This window comes from Lonchura striata, chromosome 2, assembly GCF_050655825.1.
Source record: "Lonchura striata isolate lonStrDom1 chromosome 2, ASM5065582v1, whole genome shotgun sequence".
Taxonomy (NCBI): Eukaryota; Metazoa; Chordata; class Aves; order Passeriformes; family Estrildidae; genus Lonchura; species Lonchura striata.
In genome coordinates this window covers 136,082,563-136,103,239 of record NC_140704.1, presented here as the reverse complement: position 1 = coordinate 136,103,239, position 20,677 = coordinate 136,082,563, and the positions used below count along the sequence as shown (strand labels likewise).

At 47.4% G+C, this 20,677-nt stretch overlaps 1 long non-coding RNA gene across 1 annotated transcript in view; it reads right to left on the bottom strand.

The window, feature by feature from the left end:
• The window catches only part of LOC146768441 (uncharacterized), a 36,994-nt gene extending 23,132 nt beyond the window's left edge, over positions 1-13,862 (bottom strand). Inside the window, exon 1 of the long non-coding RNA XR_014953014.1 lies at positions 11,129-13,862. This is a non-coding gene — a long non-coding RNA (uncharacterized LOC146768441). The remainder of the gene's footprint in view (positions 1-11,128) is intronic.
• Between the last annotated feature and the right edge of the window lie 6,815 nt (positions 13,863-20,677).

The window sequence follows — 20,677 nt, the reverse complement described above, 5'->3', positions numbered from 1 at the left end:
CTGCCAAGGAAAGAGAATGGATTTTGCTCCCTGCTGCTTAGTAGTAGTATTAAAGAAGTCTAACATTTGCATAGCAAATATTGTAGACTATCCATCTTCCTGCAATCTATTTTTGTCATGCTTGAAATTCATTGTATGCTATAGCCCCAACAAAACAGCAGGTTGCACATCTGGGCTATAGAAACAGTTTATGTTTAAGTTTTAGGGAAGATAAGTCTGTGGTGTTGAGTATTCTGAAAGATAAATAGTTATTTTCCAAAGAATGCAAACAGGCACTTTGGTGAGGTGAGCAAAGAAAATGCTGATGGCAAGACTAAAACAAAAGGAAATAAGAAGACGTGCTGAGAGAGATAGGGAAGTGAGGCAGCAAAAAATTCAACCTGAAAGTATGTAAGAGATTACACAACCCAACTTCCAAGCCAGCCCTCAGAACTGGGAGCATTCAAGTAGCACATGCAGTGGTACCTTTGTGATATAGTACTGGGAGGTGTCTCACAAGCTGCTCACACATGGACTTGACACATGAGAATTTTTACACAGAAAGCAACCTAGAAAAATGGTCTGGACTTCATGCAAAATGGGATCAGGTTCATTAAATGTGACCTTCAAAAGCACAGTTAGATTTGTACCTTTTTTCCCACCTTTTTCTAAATTAAAAATTTATCTGCTGATCATATATCACACCTGTGTTACTGACAAAACTGAGGGATGTTGATGAAAATCTGGCTTTGGTTGCACTGCTATCCACAGTAGAAATGTAGGTCACAATTAAGGTCCTAGGGGAATCAGTAAAGTGACATCATCATTGGAGTGAAGATAACAAATGCTGCACAGATAGGAGTTTTAAAGGGAGTGCCTAATTGATTTGGAGTTTTCTTAGCTAAAAAACCTGCCAGTGCCTGGTCTGTGCTGGGGCATGTCATCACAGACTCAACAGTTTCTCCTTTTCCATTACTGCAGGAGCTCAAAATGATTATTCTGAGAGGTTGGTCAGCTAGGGGAGTTCTGCTTCAGCAACTGTTTCAGTGGTACAGTGCAATTCTTCCCTACTCTGGAACCTGCTGTATATATGAGACCCAAAGTTTTGAATAAGCTTGCAAAGTAAAAGGAAAATTTGATTTGACATTCCCAAATGCAGCCTGCCCAAGCCAAGGACAATCTCCAGCCATCGTGGGAGCTACCTGCCTGCTGCCCACCCAGCTGCCTTCCCTGGCTCCTGCTGCAGACAAACTGCCTAAGGGAGCTCTGGGGCTTCTCAGCAGCTTCAGCAGATTGGGAGAGAGATGTGGGGTTAGGAAAGTAGAAGGTGATGGATTTTCAAGAGGGGGGAAGGAAATAGTTGTAATGGTTGGAGTGCAGTGGACACGGTGTTCCTACAGTAGGATAAACATAATAATAGCAGAGAAAAAAAGTCTCCAAAGTCCTTTATTAAATATTTTTGTAGTACCTTATGTTCTAAACCCATGGAAATGTAAAGGATGGATCCAGGATGCCTTCTAGCCAAATTGCACTTAATTAGGGAAACCCCTGGAACTCAGATAAAAAGCTGAAATTGATGCCTAGATGGCCATTTGATGGTGACAGAAAATGTATATAGGGAAGGGTGGCTTCCAGTGATCACCTGGATGAAGTCTGTGATGAGTTCACAGCCTCCCAAGACTGTGCCTCATACTTCTAAAGAGCCACAATGATTCATGAGTGGCCTTCTTTATCCTATAATACCTTGGGATTGATAACAGTGAAGAAAAAAAGATGCTGGGTTTGTTTTAGCCTAGTAGTTGACTTAAAAAGAAACTTAACTGTAAGAACTTTAGACTAAAAAAGATCTGGATTTTCTATCTCTGTATTTCAATATTTTTCTTTTTTTTCTCTCTATCAAATGGATGAAAGAAGGTGGCCAATTACTGAATTGCCTGTTCACTGGTAATTCTGTTTATATGGTATTTTGTTGCAAAAGGATGAGGAATCTTCTTCCCCAAAGGAGTTCAAGAGCTCATTCTCTTGGTTCTTCTCTTGAAGTTGTGCTGCTTCTCCGTCTCCATGAGCACTTGGAGTGGGCAATGTGTGTGCTGAGCACCCGCTGCTGACCACAGGAGAGCCCCAAGGGCTGCACCCCCAGCTGTGCCTCACTTGCTGAAGCACAGCAAATTCCAGCAAGGCCATTAAGTTCCCCTCCCAGCAGGCCAGCACAGTGCATGCCTGAGGCAGTTGTGCAGATCAGCCAGTTAATGCATTATGGTCATTAATGTCTGGGACACGAACATCCTGTCCAAGGCTGACAGTGTGAATGCCAAGTCAGCCAGGGAAGGCAGAGCCAGTCCTGAGCTGTCAGGAAAGCACAAGGGCACGGCCATCAGTGCCATCACTGATGCAGTGTTCAGGCTGCTCCCCAGGAATTGGGTTCGTTCGATCCTGAATGTGACCGGCCTCCTTCTCCTGCCTGTCAGCTCCTCCTGCACTGGGGCAGGCACTGTGAGGATGAGCCCCAAGGAGCTGGATGGATTTCCTGCAGGTGACACAGCTCACCCACACGAGGCCAGCCAGAGAGAGGGGCCAGCTCTGTGTGCTGCAGTCACACTGACCCGCACTGGTGCTCCCTGTGTTTTCTGCGGTGATAATAGGAAATTACATTTTCTTGGAATGATAATGGGGAAGCCTAAACTCTACTCTGCCCTTAAAAGCTTGTCCTTAAAGGTCACACCTGAGACATTGGCAGAGAAATTGAGTGTGGCTGACTGCCTTGCTCCTGCTCCTATTTCCTGGCTGAAGAATGGAATTGTGTCTACAGGGCTGCGAGGCTTGACTTAAGCTTATGTAAGAGATCTTTTTAATTGAAATGTTCAATTACAGCATTTATTATTCAAACAAGGAACTTTAGGATGTAATTAAAACCTTATACAAAATCACAGAGATTTTTGAGGGTGTGTAAGCTGAATTTGGAACAGACTCAATGTCATATATGGAGCAAAAGCTACATCACACTCTCCCTAACAAGGTTCCTGGAACAAATGAAAGAATCAGTTAAGAATCCCTCATGATGAAATGAAATGTCCAGGAGATGAGCCAGATGACCTTCTCTTGATTCAAGAAATGTCTGTTACACTCTGATGATACATTTGTCTTTTACTTGTAAGTCCTGCAGAGTTGACTCTGATACCGTTTTTGGATTTTTTTGGTGACAAGATCCTCTTTAATTATGTCTTTTCTATCATGTGGTGTGTGCTAAGGCTTCCAGTTGTGTCACAGACTGAAACCCCTTATAAGACCATATGCTTCTGACAATAAAACACAAAACCCACCAAAATAACAAATCAAGAAGTTATCAGACTTCCTAATTCAATTTATGGTGTGTTACAGCAAGAAATAAAATCTACATTTCAAAAAAATGAAAATGTTGCTTATGCTGTTGATGAAAAACCAAGTATTTTTGTAGTTACTTAAGAGCTACTGTTGAAAGTATTTGACACCCCCTTCAGCTGCCTCTCTGAAGAGAGCCTGAGGATGCTGTGCAGAGGTCTGACTATTCTGTGGCCAAGGAAGGAGCACTGAGAAAAGGGTGTGTTGTTTCTCAGAATTCTCAGAAGATGCAGAATTATCTGAGAGAAGAGGAAAACCTCTCAAGAAATGCTTCTGCTATTGATAATGGTAGCAAATGGTGTGCTGGGCTCTACAGGGCATATCAAACACATGCCCTGGGGGCTTATGCTTTCAGCTGTTGTTCAGTGCATCTGCACTGAATTCCTCCAGAGGCTGAACATGATGCTGAAGTTCAGTTCTCTGTCCATTACTGTCTGGCAGCTCCATCTGCTATGTGCACCCTCAGTGGAGAAATGTCCAGAGACCTAAGCACTAAAGTCTTGATGTCTGCAAATGAGCACTGTTGGCAGTTCAAACCAAAATTTCATTTTCTGTATTCAACAAAGAATTCTAGCTCTTCTGGTAGAGCAGCAACATGTTTTCTGTCCAGAACACCCAAAACCTTTCTTTTTGCCTTGCTTATAGGACAGCATCATTACCTGTCTCATGGCAAGTGGTTGGTGTGGTAGGTCATGGACTCGAAAGATTTCAGGCTTCACATTTCAACACCACATCCAGCCTAACGAAGTAGTTTTGAACCCAAAGACCCCTGGCCAGTACTCCTCAGCATTGAAAACAGAAGAGGCCATGGTGCTGAGCTGTAAAGCATCAAACCTTTGCACTTGGTTTAGATGGAGAAGGCAGAGTTCCCTCTACCTTTCTCCAGGAGCAGGCTTCAACGTGCAGAGCAGTGGTAATCCCTGTGGCCCCCTCTAAAGCCAGCAGAAGAGAATGGGTCCCTCTACATGGGTGACTACTGCTGTGCGTCAGACACAGGCATCTCCTGGAGATGCCCTTCCCTCCTGTGATGGGCAAGTGAAGCCACGTTTCTGCTGGCTGAAGTCAGGGAGCTGCCCCGCTGCCTCTTGCTCGTGCCTGCTCCGTTTTGTGCGTGCAGCCCTGTCCCCCGCCAGGCTCCCTGTGCTCCAAGGCCCGGGCAGGATCCGGAGTTGCCGTGCGTGAGGCGCTCGGGAAGGGCACCTCTGCGGGGCTGGGGACGAGGAGCAGGGACATTCTTAACGCTGTTTGGTTTTGTAACTGATTCCCTCGCTTCCAAGCAGTGGGGAAAGCAACTCCTGCAAAATCCTCCAGGTTTCTTTCAATTCTGTGCTTCTGTGGCTGAAGCAGATCAGTGGAGCCACCCCTTGCAGTGACCCTTGTGCCTACAGGCAGCCCAGGACATCAAGAAGCTGTTTCTTGCCAAAATCTTAGTCTCTAGACAATGAGAGGAACTGTGCAGACAATAAACATTTGATTCAACCTATCATACATGCAAATCCAAATGCTGCTGCGAGTAAGTAGTCAAGCAGAAAAAGCATTTGGGAAACCTGCAAATGGGACCTGGACACATTTTTCTTATTAATTCAAAGCTGTCTGCAGCAGTGGGTGCTACCTGCATGGAGTGGTGCTTGCCAGGACATCGACCTCCTCTCCCCTGCTAAATGAGGGAAAGCAGCCCTGGTGCCCCCCACAGCCCCCTCGCAGGTGAGGGGGAGCACGGACGGGCCAGGAACGGAGGCTGGTCCTTGTGCTGTGCCAAATCCCAGCAGGGAACCGGCTGCTCCTGAAATCGGCACGGCCCTGCTGTTGTCTTTCAGAGAAACTGTATGGGAAGCTCAACAAGGCAGAAAGTACATGCTGCAAATGGAGAGCAAAAGCATCATGGCAAAAACTAGTTTACACTGCAGGCCTGCTGTTTCTTTCCCAGGAGGACTGCGCTATCCTACGCATCTCTTTGCGTGGTTTGACAATCAGAAAACTGATGCAGCTGAAAACCAAGCTGTATTTTCTGTGGTGAGGTCCCTGATTGTGAGGGTGGTAAGCACAGCATCGGCACCAGGACTGGGGATCACCCTTTGTGATCACAGCCCTAAGAGAGCACAGCCTGCATGCACAGCCTGATCCTGCTACCTTGCAACAGCCACATGCAGAACTCAGCTGCTCCATCCCGTGGAGCAAAGCCGTATTTTGTGCGAGCATTTATGATCTAAACCAGACTGATTCATCCATGAGCCACTCCTGTGTGAAGCAGAGGTCACTCACTGCTGGATTCTGTCCTGCACACACTCTACTCCTGTGTAAAATATAAATCAAGGCTAAAAATGTTTACAGTTTTTTTCTATTCCTGAAAAGAAATTAGGCTAGGCAATAAAAAAGCACGTTGCTTCACCATTTGTTTCCCAAAAGGAAAGAGGAAGGTGAACTTTCTGTTTATAAACAATATATGTTGAAGGGTTTTCTCAGAGAGTTTATCTCATTGTCATGTTGTGTTGTTACTTAATGAAAACAACAGGCTGGTGAGATCTCTTAGCATTTGCTGCAGGATTATGATTTTGGGGGCATGCTGCAATAACCAGCATGAGTCAGAGACAGAAGCCATGAAAGGTTTGTAGGGAAAAAACCCATGCATTGTATCAGACCAAGTTCAGACTGTAGATGTTGGGCACAGCATCTCTTGGTGCATTTTCACTTGATAATCTCTCCACAACACATAGCCAGGATCCTGGGTGAATACAGTGAATTTTACACTGTTTGCCACCTCCTACCAGCTCAGTTGCAACAAAGGGAATGGGAAAGGGAGAGTAGGGGATTAATTTGGTTTCCATTGCCCTTCACAACACTTCACCCACCACACCAAGGTGCCCAGACTCCTGCACCTCTTCCAGAAAAAACAGGATTTTTCCCACCTGCTCTCATCAAAAACCAAAACTCTGGCATTGCCTGCAAGTGAGGGGGTTGCTGCTTGTCGAGATGAGCCATGGTAACTGAAAAGAAGGTAGTCTCTAGGGGTTCTTAATATTCCTAAATTCCTGAAGTACATGTGCAGTAAGATAAAAAAAGCCTAATTCATTTTGCATTTGAATAAGTCCTTTGGTGAAGAACTTTCGTTTCACAATCAAGAAGACTGGCAACAGCTGCTGAATTGATGTCAGTATGGCAAAAATTTAGTGGCACCTCTCACCTGAGATCAAGACAGTCTGAGAAATTGCCTTTGAAAACACACAGCTGGAGGGAAAGGTACAATCCAGACTTTGTTTTTCATGCTTTATAAACATGATGATATAGCGGCTTCAGCAGTTGATGTTAGGATTGCAGCTGCTTGGCCGATGCTGTGCTGAGCCGCTGTGACCTTGAGCGAGAGCCACTGTCCTGAACGGTCCCTGTGGTAGCACGAGGAGGGGCCACTCTCCTGTCCAGCTGTTTGCATGGCAGAAGTGACTGTCCCAGCTCCTGCAGCCCCTCTGCCCCCCTCACCAGCTGTCAACCAGCAGGGCCCCCATGAGACCCCGGTGGATGCTGAGGCAGAGCCCTGGGAGGCTGCCAAGGGCGCTCCTTCACCGGCGAGAGCAGCAGTGCCTGCCCTCACCGAGGTTTGCCAAAACGGACACGCTTCTGTTGGAGTTAAATCCCAAGCTTTGGGGTGTTAGCAATCATTTACAGTGCTGAAAAGGAGACCATGAGATCATCTGAAATTGTCTTTTATGAGAGTTTTAAAGTACACTGTCTGGGGTGTGATGAATACTGCTCACAAAGATTGAGGCGACCACCCAGGAGTTAATATGATTAAGATCATTTATTCCTTTTATAATTCTAAGAAAGCTTTCAGGTTTATCAAGTGAGTGGCTTCTGTTCCTTTTATCCTGAGATGGGTACACCTACTAAAGCTCGCTGTGTGTCACTTTGACAAAACACATTTTCTGAGCCTTATTTACATGAAAAAAAAAATCCAGATTATTATAAACATTTCTATTCACATCAAAAGCATTTTTATTTTGCAAGCATTTCTTTGTGATTTCTTTTGCTACTGAATCACAGCTGCTGAGAGGGATGCTGGCATGTTGCTCAGCCTTCCAACCACCGCTGCCCCACCAGTGGGGTTTCCATTCCTGCACAGGGTTGTCAGGTTTGCCACCAGTGGCCCAGGGACATGTGTATGCTCAGAATAATCTCTGCACCATCCAAGCTGAAAGCTTCAGCCCCAGGAGAGTCAGGGAGAGCTGCAGGATCTGATGTCCCAGAATTGTTCTGCCCAGATTTTCCTATGCATGTGTGGGGTGACCATCCCTCCTGCCCCACCATGAGCATTGACCAGAGGTGAGAGACAGACAAGGAAGTCTCAGCAGGGAGCCAGGAGGAGGAGCAAGAGCCACCAGCACCCAGCCCCTGCTGAACCGCAGCTCCTGCATCTGCTGGGTGCTGCTGCAGCTGGGCAGGGGCAGCAGGAGAGGTGTTGCTTGCAGGTGATGCCAGCCTGAGCAGGCCCTGGGAGACACAGCACCTCGGTGCTGAGCGCTGTACTGCTGGGACAGGGCCTGGCCTGACATCTGGAGAAACAGAGGAGACCAGGAACTTTTCAAGGTGAGAACTGGCTCTGGTCAGCCCTGGGAAGAACATGGTAATGTGGCTGCTGGGCCTCACCTGCAGAGCTGAGGACATGGCCACGGCACACAGGTACAGGTGCCACAACAGCAGAGTGGCATCTGGGTTTGCAGTGTGATTCCACAGTTAACTGTGGGGTATGTTCTGGGCCCCTCTTTATTATTCTGCTGATAGCATACTTGTTCTCAGTTGTCTCTCTGAGAAGACCCTGCAGTCAGTCACATGAGATGTTACATAAATCAGTTACTAATTTCTTCAGTGACTGAAATACCAGCCAGCCCCAGAATGGCTCAGCTAAAGAAGAAAACCTGGCGGGGGTGAGAGGAGGGGACAAGAAACCCCCCGCAAGCCCAGCAGAGCGTGGGATGCAGGCAGCAGTGGCAGCTAAGCTGAGAACGGGGTCTGCACCTGCCCAGCAGAAGGAAAACTTAACCCATGCAGCGTGTTTCCAGCACAGCTGTGAGCCTGCATGCGTGGGCAATGCCCAGCTGCTCCCTGCACCAGGGCTCCTCTCTCCTGCCCCGTGCCAGTAAAGAGTCTTTGCTCTCACTGCACTGACCACGTAAACGTCTCAGTCCTCCAGGCCCGAGCAAGGTAAGCAGGCTGCCTGGGCAGGGGTGATGCCACCTCCTGCCCCTGGGGAGGAGCAGCCCCAAGCACCAGCACAAGCTGGGGTCAGATGGCTGAGAAGCACAGGGCTGCTCACAGTGGTCTTCTGCACCCTTTCATTCTTTCTGTCTTAACTAATTTCTTTTATAAATGCATTGGTTTCTCAGCCTATGCCCTCAACAGTTTGATGTTTCTGTGCACTGCAGTGCTAAGCAATGCCCCCCGGCAGGAGCCTGCTCCCAGTGAGCATGGGGTGTCAACGTGCTGGGGCCTTGGAGCTGGGAAATCCAGCCTGTACCTGTGCAGGTGAAAGAAACCAGACTGGGGGCACTGGGGATGCAGGATGGCGAGGTCTCTGCAGCCCAGAGAAGCTGAGCTAAAGTCTTTTGGATGGCAATTCCTCACTGCTGGAGGTCATCCCATCGTGCTTGGAGCCTTGTGCTGTCCTTGTCCCTGCCAGGTTTGTGCATGGTCTCAGTAGCAGGATGGGGAAGTTTTGCCAGGGGTCCCATCCAACCCACACAGCCCTGTGACAGCCTGCCAAGGGTTCTCCTGGGTGTCTGCAGCGCCAGAGACTGGCTAATAACTGAGTAATCATACAAGCTAATTACAGAGTTACTTTTGCCCACTACAATAAAGTGCTACCTCATAATTAAAAATAAAGACAATGGCAATCTTAATTATTAGATTTTCATTAGGCTGACAGAGGGATATATGACACTGCAAGGACTATTCTTGTGACCTGCTCCCAGTTCCCACCCACTCCTGCCCATGAGACTCCTGGGGAAGCCCAGAACAATTTCTCCCATTGAAAGCAGAGGGAGAGTAATGCATATCCATGTAGACCTCACTAAATGCCACATAGATTGGAGGATCAAGAGCAATCTGCCCTTGAGCATTCCTCAAACTTCAATGCTTGTTGGCCACCTTAGCAGTTCATGAATTGCAGTTTTAACGTAACTATAAATTACACCACATTTCATGTCTTCACATCCACAGGGAAAATAACCACATACCTGAGCAGCACATGGTGTGTCTTTGTGCTTAAAATACTGCAGCAAATACACTGTGTTGTTCTTTGCAGCTTTCCCGAGCAGCCTTACCCCTGGCGTGCTGGGGAAGGATGAGCTGTGTGCGGCTGCCTCAGGTTGCCTCTGCCTAAGGGCCAGGTACAGGCAACTTCTCTGGAAGCAGGAGGGCTTACAAGCCTAGCAGCTGTAAATCTTGCTCACACTAATAACTAAGTGACAAAATATTGTGTTATGAAAATGTTAGCACTTCAGCACTGTTTGTAAGGGCAGCACAGAAGAGATACCAGGTTATTCCTATTCAGCAAACACTGAACTCACATTGAGATGGCCCCATTACAGGAAGGACACTTTCACAAGGTCTGTCTCTACCTTTCCCTTGCAAGATACAACTTCAGCCAAAGATTTGAATGCTTCAGATGTAAGCTGTGAGCTGAGGAAGTGCTGCTGCAGTCAGAGATTGGGGTGTGAAGGACAAAAATTCGGCTCTTGGAGGCCTCTCAGTCTGAGCAGACAGTGAATTTTCCCATATTCCTTAATGAGCCTCTTCAGGTGTGCATACAGGTCCCATTCACCCAAGCAGGCAGCACTTCCCACCAGCAGTGCCTTCAATTTCCACTGGACAAAGCACACCAGAGCTCCCTGCTGAAGAGAAGTGTGTGCCAGCCCTCAGTCTATAACAAAGTGAATCTGACACCACCTCAACAGACAGGGCAGACCTGCAGAGGCAACTCTGCTTTCTGGGAGCTGGGCTGAGCACCTGAGGTTAGAGCAGCCCCACGGTTTTGCACTGCATGAAAACAACCAAGCAAACCTGAAGCCGCTGCAGCACTGCCTTTGCCACTGTGCAGGTTGGAATGCTGAAAAAGAGGAATCAAAGTAATGAAGTGTAAATGTCTGAGAACCAGGAAGAAGTAAGATAAGGTATGTTCCCAAGGCAGCCCTGTAAGCCAGCAACCTGTGGGGTGACTGTGCTTCACTGGACCCTGGCCCTCTGCACCTGGTCCCTATCCCTTCCTGCCCAAGCCCAACCCTGCCCAACCCTGACGATTTTGTGCTTGCTGTCTACTTAGAAGCAGCCAGGAGCAGCTTACTCCATGTGTCTGAGGCCCTGACTGAGGAGTACCCTGACCTGAACACTGTGTTCAGGTACTCAGAGTGCATGGATATGTTACCTGAGCCAGCTTTCCTTTCCTTCCTTATTAATCAGTGCTGATTGATTGATTTGGCCTCACTCTCCCCACATTTGGAAGAAGAGAGGCAGCATCACTCTTGATGGAGCACACATATTTGCTTTCAGAAAGCCACCAGCATCCTTTTGAACATAGCCAGGTACGTCACCCAGCATAAAAAGAAATCATCATGTAAGAGAGATGGAGAGTTGCCTTGTGCCTGCCCATCACTCCAGCACCTCTGCTTGGAGCAGGACCAACAGCAAGGTGCCCAAGTGCCGCTCAGGTATGATGCCCAAGTGCCATGAAACCCTCTTCCCCTCGTGCCACACCGAGACTTCTCTCAGTGCATTTAGCACTTACCTTCTGGACCAGCTTTTTCCATTGTCTTTCACCTGGGGGTGCAAGAGACTGGGAGCACAAAAACGTTGTGGGGATTTGGTATTTCTACCGGGGGCTGGAGGTAGCGCTGGGGAGATCAGCGGGCATCCAGCTACCCCCGGGAACAGGACAGGGCGGGGCCGGGGGAGGTTGTGGAAGGAAGCAGTGGTTTTCAGCAGCAGCAGGAGGGGAAATCCAGCAAGACAAGCTGCTTCGTTATTGCTGGAGCCTCCCAGGGACCACACTGTCTTGCTGAAAAAGGAGCTCATGTGCTGGAATAGTAAAAAATTGACTTTGGGGTTATATATGCACTGGCCACAAGCTGGTGGTGGAATTAAGAGAATGAGCACAGTGACTTTCCAGCACTCACAGCACAGTGCCTGGAGGACAGGCTGTCATTGCTCCCACACAACTAATTCCCTCTCATCCCCAGCAGTGTGATGGTACAGGGGACATGCAGTGCTGAGCTTCTCTCACCACAGGAGGGGTAATGTCAGCCTCTCCTTCACCTGCACCCAGCCCAACTCTGGCCCAGGGGCATAGGTGCCCTGCGAGCACTGGCAGCCTGCAGAGAGGGGGGCTGTGCTCTGGGGACATGCCCTGGGGACATGCCTGGGGAATGTGTCTCGGGGATGGACCATGGGCTGGTGGGAGCAGGCTGAGGCTTTTTGATTCAGTTATTCAATTGGGAGCAATCTTGGACATTCCTTCAGGGCACCACATGGTTTAGAGGAGAAGCTGTCCTTAAGAATAATAATTTTGCACAATTTAACACAGAAAGAAGAGCAGCCCTCAACCCTCTGCCACAAGAAAATGGATGGCAGGAGACCCAAGAGATGTAAGCTTCCCCTGGGCAGAGGAACAGTGCTGCCAGGAAAATGAAGTCAGTTTAAAAGCCTGGTGTCATCTTCCTTTCTCCATGAAGGATGCAGAACATGGCCATTTGGAGATCAGCAAAAGGAGATTAGCATTTAAGGGCAACCTTTCCTGTTCTGCTTTTACCTTCTTTCTAAAACCTCTAAAGGGTGTGAAGCAACAGGAAGGAAGCCAGAGGAGAAGTAAAGGCAGTGACATCTGTGTGCCATTGATTCATTACTCACAGAACAGGGATAACAACCAACTGTGAAAAATGTGGAAGCTGAAAGAGAGCTCATGAAAGGAGTAACCAGCTTAAAAAAAAAAACAAAACAAAACAAAAAAACACCAAAAAAACCCAAAAAACTCCTCTGGATTGCTATGGTCACTTGCATGCAAGACATCACACATCCTAAATGTGGCTTTCCACCCCATGTTGTTTTGGGGTGACAAGCTACCCAGGTCTGCAGGGAGAATCCTGCCACTGCTGGGAGAAAGGTCCTCTCAGGATACAGACTTGTAACCATCAGCTTGAATTCAGCCTGTCAAATAAACATAGGTTGGATTCAAGCTGGAGTAATAGTTTACAGGTGAAATAAGAGAGGTGTCCAGACTCACACAACTTGAACTTCAGGGGAAGCAGAGCCCATCCTCCCACATTCAGCCCTGAGATAGTGAAGTGTAAACTAGCAGCAAATTTTGGACATGAATCAGATGTTTACAGAAACATATGAAATTTTTGAGATCCCAGCTTCTGGATCAAGCTTCCCTGTAAATTATAGTTCTGCTTTTCAAAATACAAGGTAGGGAGTATTAATTAGCCAAAAAGTTCTTGCACTAGTCTTTTGTAAATGGTGTTATATCTCCAGGCAAGCTCTTGCAGATAGGATCTCATTCCCTTCTGGATTGTTACTGGATTTCAGAAAAATCTTTCAAACCTTGTTGCTGTCAGAGAAACGAATGACTAGACAGGTCTACCTGGCAGGCTCTGCCATATAACAGACAAAGTCCTCCAACCTTGGTCCAGCAAAGGGACAAAAAAACATATAAACATTCCCACAGAGTCAGTGTAAGGAGTCAGCAACCTCTGCATCAGGCCACCAACAATGCACGAAGGAGGAGCCCAAGTGGCAAATACTGCCATCTCTGGCTATGGTTCTTCAGAGGATGAAGTGGTGAGTCATGGTCAGTTTCTGGTCTCTACACCTCTGCACTCTGACACTGGATTTCACTGAAAACATTTAAGTTTCTCCAACATGGGCCTCAGACTTCTTGTTTACAGAAATCCATGAGGCATTTAATTAAAAAAAACCCAACTTCTTATTAAAGTAAGGAAACCATGACATAGCAAGATATATCATTGGTAAAAACAAATACAGCTTGCCTAGCAGACCAGCTATCCTATTATCTCATCCACATGGCACAACCAGGGGAAATTATAAATAGCAGCAGCAGTAGTGCCTGGGAGTTGCATTTTGGCACCAGTGCCTCTGGCCACCTCCTTCAGGCTCCCAGTGGTTGACAGTGACATAGAGGGCAGGGCACAGCTAGAAAATCCCTGTCAGCCCTCAGCCCCAGGCTGCCTCTCATGGGGGTTGCAGCAGGCAGGCTACCACCAACCTGTTCCTGATCAAAACAGCAGTGGAGAACAAGGCTCTACTGAGAAACACGGATTTTCCTGGTGCAACACCTGAGAAGCACAGAGGAAGAGATGGAGAAGGTACTTGTTTTTAACTGATTAACCTGACACTTGAGATAATGGTATATAAATGTAGCCTTGGGTGTGATCATCCCTGTTCACAGCAGGGAGAAAGCCTTTGTGCCACTACTATGATAGTGCACTAAAGAATAGTAGGGAGGGAGCCAGCAGAGCCAGGAAAGCCTCTGTGGGCTGACTCTCACACCAAAGCTGGGAACAGAGGGTACCAACTATTCATTTAGTTTGGGACAGCTTTGTTAAGGGTGCAACTATGTTCATGGAGATTAGTGAAGGAAACAGCCTGAGCACCATTCTATTACTTCCACATTTTTTCAAAGATGTTGGGAGACATGGATGTACATGAACACTTAATTGCAAGGTAAGGGACAAACACAGATCCAGACCCAGCCCAGTACTCTTGAGAGATTCCCACTTTCTTTTGGGTTTCAGACTAGCACACTTCACTGACAGCATGAAGAGCACAATAGTCACAACTGATGGCTCAGCTGATGGACAGCAGTTTGGGAGCTTTGGTAATCTGAAATGTGTTACCTTGTGTAGGGTCAAGCCCAGCTCAGCATATGGGATGGAACTAAAGATATAAAGAAGATTTTTTTTTTATGATTAGCATAGCAAAACACTAGAACAATTGTGGAGAGAAGTAATGGGTGCCCCATCCTTGAAAAGATTCAAGGTCAGCTTGGAGTTCTGAGAAACCTCATATACTTGAAGATGTCCCTGTCTGTGGCAGCAGGGTTGGACAAGATGATTATAAGAGATTCCTTCTAACACAACCTATTCTGTGATTCTAACTTGCTAACTTGACTGCTTCAAATCCTGTGTCCCTAGCCTAAGATCTGTATTTAGCTAAGATACTCACTCCTGGCTCCACAACCAAGCCAAACTTCATCTCCACCACCTGTGTGAAGGTCATAAGGAGGTAGGTGTGATACCTACTGGTTTTCAGACCAGAAATCATCCCCAGGCAGAGATCGAAAGCACAATCTAGTTCATGAGCAGCACATGGAGGCAGCATGTGCTACAGCACCTTGATGAGGCAGGGGGCATTTGGCACCAAATAAGACTAAGCTGGAACCCCTCTGCTCCCAGTTTGTCCTTCAGGTGATTTCCTCAGTGACTGAGAGAAAAATCTTGCAGAATCTCCACAATAACAATAGGAAGTGCTTTAAAACCAGGCTGTGGCTTTAAACAACCTGTATGGTAGCTGCTTGCAGGAGAAGGACTGGGACACGGAAACTGTGCCAGACTCTTGAGAGCTGGTGATTCATGTTCAGCAACCACAACCTGGCCACAAATGTCTGTGCCAGCAAAGAATGGGGCAGCAATCAAGGGGCTTCAAATGGTCCACGCAAACAGCTAGGGTTCTGTCAGGAGGCTGAGGGAGAAACTATACAATAATTTAAAAAAAAAAAAAATAGGTAACTTTGAGAACAGAAAACTTTTGGATGGGACTCTTGTTCTGACCATCTTGAAAAGGGGGGATGAAGAGAAGCAATTTGCAGATGCATGTGGTGTGAGCAGTGCAACAAGGGAAAGGGGAGCTGCAGAGTGCCTCACCACCAGCAGCAGGCCTGGCAGTGACACCAGGGAGGGGGGTCACCCACACAGGCAGCTGGGTTCAGCTGGGTTCACTTCTCCCCATGGCTCTTCAGCTGGCATCAAGTACTTCCTGCAGCTTGCTCAGAGGTGCTTGGAGATGGCCCAAATCTGTGTCCTGCCTGCACAATGTGCTGGCAGCCCGTTGTCTTAGCCAGGACTCAGCACTTCCAGGCCATCTCCTTCCCCCTGCTTTCTTCCCCCATGGCACAGCCGGGGGACAGCGGTGTGGAAGGAGCACAGGGTGCTGGCTGCTTGGACTTGCTCTGTTTAGGTAACAGCAAACTCTTTCCTTCAGGGAAGGGAGTTGCACAACCGGTTGTGTATTCCTGCCTGCTCCAGTTTCTCACCTTACAACCCTGCTTTCTGATAAGCCAAGCAATACATGTCAGGGCTCCTGTTTGCTCCCTGGCAGTCAGAATTAGTGCTACATTCCTGCTATAAAAAAACTGGCTTTCATGTGGACCCAGCAATAAGAACAAAGATGGAAAGGGGATAGGCAGGAAAATTGAAGAGAAGAGATGAGTACCAGGGACAAGTAACTGAACATCAGGTAAAGCATGGATGCAAATCCCTTTCCAAGAGAACAAAATGCAGAAAAGTAAGCCTTTCATTTTGGTGCTCCAGTCCCAAACAGCCAACATTTGGCTACAGTGGCAGAAGGCTTCATCTATAAAGGTGGGACAAACATAAAATTATACAGAAAATCAGGAAAGCCAAACCTAATTAGCAGCAGAATTTCCTGTGGAGTGGTCTGTTTTGGGACACTCATGCCTTCCTGGGGTTGATCCTTCTGAAGCAGAATACAGGATTGTTTGTACTCTCAAGATGACAGAATTACTCAGAAAGTGAGAGTGAAGAGCCATAGGACGCCAGCCCTATTTTTTCTGTTCCATTCCATAGCCCAAGGGTAGCTGTGGATTCTTCATAGAATCACAGAACGAGTAAGGTTGAAAGGGACCACTGGAGACCATCGAGATCTACCTTGTGCATGAGCTGGGTCTCCAAAGCATTCCAAAGCATTATTCAGGATTGTGTCCAGGTAGCTTTTGAATCATTCCAGAGGGAGATTCCACAGCCCCTCTGGGCAGCCTGTTCCAGTGCTTTATCACCCTCACAGCCAGGAATTCTTTCTCATGTTCAGACAGAGCCTGCTGTGCACCAGTTTCTTCCTGCTGCCTCTTGTCCTATTGCTTGGCACCACCTGGAAGAGCCTGGCTCCATCCTCTTGACACCCTCCCTTCAGATACAGACATTGATGAGGTCCTCCGAGTCTTTCCTTTTCCACGTTAAACAGGCCCAGCTCCTTCAGCCCTTCCTCATAACTGAGGTGCTCCAAACCCCTAATCAATTGGACTAGATGATCTCCAGAGGCAACTTCCAACCCTAACCAATCCTGTGAATCACCTCCATTACCCTCTGCTGGACCCTCTCCAGTATTTCCTTATGTTTCTTGAACTAGAAATCTCAGAACTGGACACAGAACTCCAGGTGAGTCCTCACCAGGGCTGAGCAGAGGGACAGGATCACTTCTCTTGACTTCCTGTCACCCTATTCTAATGCGCTCCAGGATAAGTTTGGTCTTCTTGGCCTCAAGGGCACTCCTGGCTCACAGACAGCTTGTTGTCCACCTGGACCCCCAGTGCAAAGGTTTCCTCCTGGATTTGGGAAATATTTGGATAATAATCTGGCAATATCTTGTCTGTGCCCCAGGGAAGAAATTGAAGATGTTAAGTCTGAGCTGCCCGGCCAGCTCTTATGAAGATGGACAGGGAATTGCTTTCATGCAAAACAGCTGAACAAGAGAAAACTTGATTTTGAATACCAGTAACCTGGCTGCAGTGGTACTACTGCAGGAAGCAGAGGCTGTTGTTAATCTTCTTTTCACTCCATGGAAGCTGTGGTGCTGCCATGTGAAGCTGGCTGCAACACTAGGGAGCACAGGGACTGCTGAACAACACCCAGCATAAACCCCATGGGGCAGTGATGTCAGAAAAAACGTGGAGGAGTTAGAACTCCCCCATCCCTCCCTAACCAGCTATGCTAGCTGGCATCAGTGTCCTTGGGCTTTGATCTTTGCCAACATGAGATGGAAGATGATTTTGGATCACCGTGCTCACTGTTTGCTGCAGATCCCTTGAGAGTCTGCCAATGTGCTGTACCTGCTTATTCATGCCCATGCAGCATGTACCACAGGCAGAGAGAACAAAAACATCAGCAGCAGAGCTGAAAGGTGCAGCAGGATGAAACATAATTGTTCACACAGAGAAAAATACCTGGAAAAAAACCCTAGCCAACTAAAAGACACCAGTCTATATCCATGAGTAAGTCAGATCCTTGTGATGAGCACAGACCTGTTATTTGGCTTTGCATTTTTGCCTCTCCAAATCCAAGCACACGTTCATCAAGACTTTCACACTCAAGATCACTGAAGTATCTGAACATCCCTGCTCTCAGCACTGGGGCATCTGGGATGTCCATCCCTGTGCTGGCTGGACATCCCCTCTAGTGCTGCATGCCCAGTTCAGTGTCATGTATGGCAAAAGTACTGGGTGCCTCTGTGCACAAAGCACATCGCTTGTCTCAGTCTCTGGCACTTTGTAACAGCCAGAGGCATTTGCTAGTCTTCTGAGCTCTGGATGTATTTTCAGTCTGCATTTCATAAAGGCAAGAGACTTGTATAATCCCAATACCTGACTGCCTGTTTTCTTCCCCGGTATCCCTAGGTAATCTTGATCAAATTTGGCCAAAATACCTCAAATACAGTGGAGTCCTGATAAATTTACTGAAAATTGATACCTGGGGATAGAAGAAAAATAATGCAGCAAGAGATAGCAGCAGCCCTGTCCATGGAAGGGACACTGAACTCACCTGGTAGGAGCTTGGTCTGGTGGCAGACGATGTGCCACTCAGCATGTGCCCCAGCCACTCCTAAGCATGTAGGCACAGTGGGGGTGGCCATGCCCCCACCTCCTCTGGCCCAACAGCAGCATCACTAGCAGTGAGATTTAATGGGACAGGAAGCTCAGCAGAGCTGCATTTTGGGAAGCCTGGTTTTATCCATTCCACTGCTCAACAACTTGTTTCATGATGCTTTAAAAAACTGGCAACTTGCAGTATATTAAAAGACCATTCTTTTTTTCTACATTTATATATTCATTTGGATTGTCTTTGCAATGACATTTTTAGTAGCTGTTTCTATTTCATTTTCCTTTTGTTTTGGGTTTCACTGTGCTCATTCTACTGTAGTTAAAAAATGCCGGCCTTTCAATGGTTCATCTTAAGCAGTATTAAGATAAAACATTAAGGAATGTTTCAAGTATTGCTTGCCTATAGGCCTTTGCCACATCCTCAGTGGATGACAGCTAACATCTTGTGCTTATTTAGAGGGGAGGGTGCTGTCACTTGCATGGACAGAGCAAGGGTAGATCTGGGGGGAAGGCTACATGCGACTGTAATGGGAAAAACTGTAAGCATGTAATACATAATATATCATATAAAAAATAGCAGCAGTCCTGGGCCGGGGGAGAGAAGACAGAGAGGGTGTCAGGAGTGTGTGTGCCTCTGCCTGAGCTGCTGACCAAACCGCAATAGCCAGAGAAGACAATCTTTTAGATAACTTAAAATAAACTGCCTTAAGACCGAACAACAAGAGGCTACGGAGTTTTTCTTTAGAAGCACGGGTTGGAAGAGAGACTTTACCACCACACGAGACCCCCAAACGAAGCCCGGGGTTCTCACAGAAGGGTTTGCCTCAGAACAACTCAGAATGTCCCTCAGACTATGCAGGCCAAGCAAAGAGAGTATCAGCGATGCTTCTGAAGCTCTTGTTTTGAGTGAAGTCTGTAAGGCTGGGTTAGATATCATTCCCTCCATGCTCCTTTTCTTCCAGCCCCTTTTTGGATGGGTTATATACACCCTGGTGCCATGCCTTGCCCTCCCTTTCTTCTCCCAGTCATCAGCTCATTGTGGAGCAGAGCTTGTGCTGCTCTGTACAACACCCTTGGCACCCAGTCCTGGCCAGGGCAGAGCAAGGCAGATGTTGCAGTGAACCACTGGTAACTCACTCCTCTGGGCCCAGTCACCAGTGCCTGGCTCTCTTACTACATCCATCAAATGCATCAGCCTCACCAGGCATTCATCATTATGCTCTCCAGCGAGCTTGCATGGGAACAACAATCATAACTAAGGATTTGGGATTTCTCACTAGAACACCCATAAGCTGGCAGGTACATGCAACCTATGGATGGATATTGAGGTACGGATGCTTAGAGCAGGTTGAACATTTCTAGAAGCAGAAAAGCATCAAAATGTTCAGATGCCTCTCACAAGCAGGCAGCATGTGCCACAGGCTCCAGCAGCCAGTGCTTTTGCTCGGCTCCTCTGCAGGGATGGCTGAGACTCAAGCAGTCCGAGTTCAACACATACTTCAAAATAACAGTCCAACTGCTTCAGCTCTGCAGTCAAAGGCAGTGAATTGTCATCTTGCCTAGGAAGGGGATTTGTATATTGTTACATCTTTTGCTAATTTTTGCTTTACCTGGCATTTTGTTACCTGCCCCTTGGGTCTGCAGGTAGCTGGACAGGTTTGAGTCCCTTGTACCAAGAGAAGCAGAGTCACTCTCAGCTGGGGAAAACAGCCCCAGCTGCTGAGGGGCCCAGGACCATCCCCAGAGGGGTTTGTGGTTATCTTGGTTGGAAGAAGAGCTCCTGCTCCACTTCCAGCCCAGCGCTCCCCCTCCTCTGCTTACTGACTTTCTTTCTTTGCAGACTCATATAAAGCCCAAGGGGAAAGGTGCAAACCTGGCAAGAGGGATGGAGGCAGTTCTAGGAGTCTAAATTGATTACTTTACATGACAAAAAAAACTAAGTGTGTTTTATCTAACACCAATAATGTGGTAGCAGTGGGAGAGGAATTCAGGCCTTCAGAGAGACCCAGGTGCTTAGCTAGAGACACATCATCTATTTTCTCCACCAGTTGGGCCCTGCCCTTCTGTGAGGACAAAGGGAACATGAGCCAAACATTTAATCCTGCCCTAGGCCCCTCTTAGAGTTCTTAGTGAAATCCCCCTTGCTCTGGACAATCATTGAAATCCTCTTCCCATCCCCAGCCCCAGGACCTGAAGCCCCTCATGACACATCATCTCTCTTCAGTACTTTCACCAATACTCATCCCTCAAATCTATCTCCTTTCCTTCTGCTCTCCCCCTTTTTTAGGCAAAACAGGGTGACAAAAATTAGTGTTAATTATTTCTCCAGAACTGTGCTGCAAATGACATAATTCCACAGGAGGCCATAAGGACAGCATTTTATCACCACTGGAACAGTTGCCCTTTGGGTCACACACCCTGCTGCTATCT